Raw genomic sequence first — 4,521 nt, forward strand, 5'->3', positions numbered from 1 at the left:
ATTATATTATATTATATTATATTAGCACACATTTTATTGTGATCACATTACCCTCTAGATTGTTTTCAAAATACTTAAGAACTTTCGATTGTCATTTGCTCACCTACGTACTTTCCTTGTCCCCAGCCCCTCTGAATGTGAGCTCTTAGACCACAGGATCCCCTGTCCTCCTCAGGCTGACCCTCCACCTCTGTAACAGCACCTGGTTCAGTGGGCCTCGGTAGTCACCTGGGGAAAGGATGAACAGTGTCCCCAGTTCTAGCTCATAGACAGCAGTTGTCATCCATTTCCTTCCTTTGACTGCTGGAAAGTAATGTCCTGACAGTTTCTTTCCATCTCCTTTAACCATGAAAGGGCTAAGCCAGAACACATACAGGAATCTAAATCAGCAGGTAAAGACCAGGGACGGGCCCACTGCGTCAGCTGCTAGTAAGAAGAGCCACAGGTTTGTCAATGTGAGAACAGATCAGGAAAAGGAGAACCTAGACCAGATGCTAGCCTGACATCTGTTGAACAGGGAATTTAGAAATGTTCTTTATTCATGTGAGAGGCGTTGCCTCCCCTCCGCGTGCAATCCTGGGCTAGGCTAGAAACTCAGACACGAGAAGGGCTATCCCAAGCCCTGAGGGAAGGTGATGGGCAGAAGGGGAGGTCACGGTGGTAGTCAGTGACAACCCAGACACCAAGTGCTCTGACGGTGGTCCGATCATGCTTGGGACCCTGAGCAGCATCTAAGAAGGAATGTTCACCTCGGTCCTGAGGGAACAACAGCAGAGAGGTCACTCCAGGTAGAGTGAGCAACAGATGCAAAGAGCCTGCAGATCAAGTTCCGAGGGCTCTGTTCCAGAAGGCCAGAATCCAGGGCATTTACGGTGGCAGGAAATGATATCAGGACAGTAGCAAAGACCAGATTGTGTAGACCAGTGTGGGAAAAACACACTTTCTTTAGTGAGATTAAAAGCCAGGATAGGAAAATTAAGCCCTGAAAGAGTTTTTTTTTTTTTTTCTCATGGCCAAGACCTTTCAGACTCTGACTCTACTTCCTCCTGGGTTCTATCACTTCTCCCCCATCCCCCACCACCTGGAGGATCTCAGTATCAACTCTGTCACCATGGTGGTCTCAGGGCTCCCTCATCTTTGCTGAGGAGCAGGGGCTTTGTCTTGGAGGTGACCATACTCACTCACAAACACTTTTGCACATGTTCTTTCAGTCTTTATGAGACTGCCTTTAATGGAGCCTAGCAAATATTAAAGCTGAATATGATTGATAATGAAGGATCTTGGAAGTTGAGAGGCTGTTGGTCCTGGTCCAGGTTCCCATGGACGATATCCAGTGTTGCCAAGACCCACGCCATTGCCTGCCTCCTAGATGACAGCTTGCTGAGAACAGTGCTGGCCAGGAATTCTCCAAAGCTGCCTGCTGCATCAGCCTGTGGGCAACTTAGAGTCACAGAGGTAGGCACAGGAAAGGCAATCACAGAACAGTTCAATTTTAATGAAAATAAGGTTTTCTGGCCTTTAGAAACTCAGATCTATAGATGTGAGTTGAGGGAAACATTCTCCCTGTTCCTGCCATTGGTTGCTTTCTGTCAATTCTTATCTTTCCATTTAGGCTTTAAATCCCCCCTTATCACTGTGTTCATTTCTATAACCATAATGCAATAGTTTGGATATGGAATACTCCTCCAAGGGCCAATCCATATCTAAAGGCTTGCTACCAGTTTGATGGTGGGAACTTTAAAAGGTGAGGCTTAGCTGCAGGTCTTCTAATGATTGACAGCTTGCTCTTGAAGGGGATGGTGGAACCCAGCCTCTCCTCTTCCTCTTGTTTCCTACACCTCAGCCATGGGGTGAATGGTTTTCTCTCACCGTCCACCATGACGTGCTGTGTCACAGAAAGAAATGAAGCCAGTCGGTCATGGACTGAAACTTCCAATACTGGCCCAAAGTAAAAGTTTTATGTCTATAAATTACCTTAACTATTTGTTATCATAATAGGAAGCTGACTAACACACCTAATAAGGATTTTGTTTTTTATGAAATATCACAATAGCATCTCAAATGGCCATGTGGTTTGATCATTCCAGTCAATGTTGTTGGCTTGATCTTCCTAAAACCCAGTTTTGAACATCTCATGCCAAGATTTCCCATTGCCTACGTTATAACAACTTCATCCAACTCCTGCTCTCTAAAGCTGGTACCACTTTGTTTCCCCATTATGCCATCCACTGTATTGTCTTCGTGCCGAGACTAAACCAAAGCACAGTATTCTCCACGGTGATGTGAGTGCGCTGCTTGGAGTGTCTTTTCTCTCAACCTCCCCAGTTTCAAAAGGACCACCCTTCAAAGCTCACTCCAAGGCCAGCACTTCCACAAAGGAATCTCACATCCTTTGGGTGAGATGGACTCTCCCTCATCCGGAGTCCCTCATAGCACATAACTCTGTGCCCCTCTTGTAGAGCTCAGAAACATATTCTGTGCTGGAGGACCACATGTTCTTGACAAGAATGAAAAATCCTGCACCATGGAGCTTGAAGTCATATCTCAGACTCAGCAGCCCCCAGCATAATGGCTGGCCCTCCATTCGAAGTCGGTTCATCAAGTTCATTAGGCAGGTATTTGGTTCCACATATAACTCCCACCCCAGGTACAAATTCCTTCGGAGTCCTGCTTCAACCTAATGTTTAGTCATCAAATGAAAGTGTACATACTTCAAAGGTTTGTTTTGTCTTCTAGACTGAGTGGGAGATGTTGTTGGGTGGGTGGGTGGGTTTTGGAAAAGACAAGTTGAAGAGGTGCCAATTTGTCAAATGTGACCTGGAAATTAACTTGCCCAGTCACTCACTCTTATGGCGCCCTTCCTGGCAAAGAAGCTCAGCTTTGCACTTGAGATCTGAGCTTGCTTTCCTGAGTCCCTAATTATGCATGTTCCCTTCTTTTGTTAAGAGGGTTTTTTCCCTTTCTTGGACGTTTGCCCTGCTTCACAGCCCTGAACACCCGGGCACTGGAGACGTCTGTTTCATCGGCTCTTACTCCAAAAGGATTTTATGGGATCAATTTGTTTAAGCAAACTTTTAATTTGGTTTTGTTTTCTCTTCAGGGACTTGATTTGGAAATCTGTGTTTCACAAGCTCAGATTGGAATGGCAAGGAACAGAAGCCAGCTCAGCCTCAGGGGCATGGAAACAAACTCACAGCCTGCACCCTAGATCGATGTATTGGCCATTTTCACGTTTGAGGAGGCAGATGTTATTATAGTACTTGTATAAGGCAGGATGTTTGTAACAACAAGGAAGAAAATAATAGACCAGACATAGCCCAGACACTGTTTATTTTGCAAACCAAGTAGTCCAGAGACAGGCAACTCCAACAGCTCAGAGCATTCCCAAAGCTAGGCCCCTGCTGTCCTCTCAGCCCCATGGTGGTAGTCCCTTTCTAAGCACATCATGGCCAGAGTAGCCACACCCTGACTCCTTCACATACCTGAGTACAAACAGGAGGAAAGTCAATGAAACACATTTTTCATCTTTAATCAAGGAGGAACAGTTTGCCCATAATCCCTCAGGAGCCAAAGTCTCAGCAGACCCAACTAAATCCTGGGTCAACGGTTGGCCAAGGGAAATTGTGCCTCAGGCTGAGCTGAGTATGAGACTGGGAGAGCAAGAAAAGGGAAGGGGTTGTTGGGCAGACAGCCTTCCTGACTTGCTGAGTGCTGTGTGTCATTCCATCTAGTTCACATCTGTTCTTTAAGACCATTCCTTTAGCACCAAGAAGACTGAATGGAGGAGTTTTCTGGGTAAACTAGACCCAATCTAATCCCAGAATAATAACCTGTTCTTGTCATTATTCTCAAAAGGGCTGATGACAAAAGCCAAATCCAAAGGACCAACAACCTCCACCTGATTTAAGCGGTAGCTTGCGTCATCCTCCTGGATATTTTTATACACCACTACTGAAAACATTAAGCTCACATCTCCCTAACTTAAGCTGAAAGCCTATCACTATTCTTTTCATATTAATTGCTAAACCGAATAGTGGTTTATGTATAATTAGGGAATCTGGAGGCTTATCCCAACCTGGGGAAGAATTCCTTTCAATCTGTCCATCACCATGAGCTTTCATGCAGACTGAGTCACCCAGCCTTTATCACTTCCTGTAGGCTGACTGCAGCTGTCACTTACCTCTTACCACGGCCTCACAGGAGGCCCCCTTGTCTCCTTAGTCTGTGTTGCTGTTGTTCTTTTGCAGGTCAGTTTTTTATTTACTGCTGAACAGATTTGTTCTTCCCCTGTGTCTTGTATGCACACATCAACTGTAGTGTGCTTTTGAACACCCTGCAACCTTAACATTGCCCACAGAGGTAAAATTCCCCTGAGGGAGACTTTCAAGTTTATAAATCACATGGAGGACTACAAATATCAGTGCCCTTTGAAGCTATGCTCCATTTGGAGCCACACAAGGGACAGCAATAGAAGCGAACAGAACAATTCAGCAATTTCAGAAGGATGACTGTAATACCAGG

Source organism: Nannospalax galili, unplaced genomic scaffold (genome assembly GCF_000622305.1).
Source record: "Nannospalax galili isolate Female #2095 unplaced genomic scaffold, S.galili_v1.0 scaffold30, whole genome shotgun sequence".
NCBI classification, from domain to species: domain Eukaryota; kingdom Metazoa; phylum Chordata; class Mammalia; order Rodentia; family Spalacidae; genus Nannospalax; species Nannospalax galili.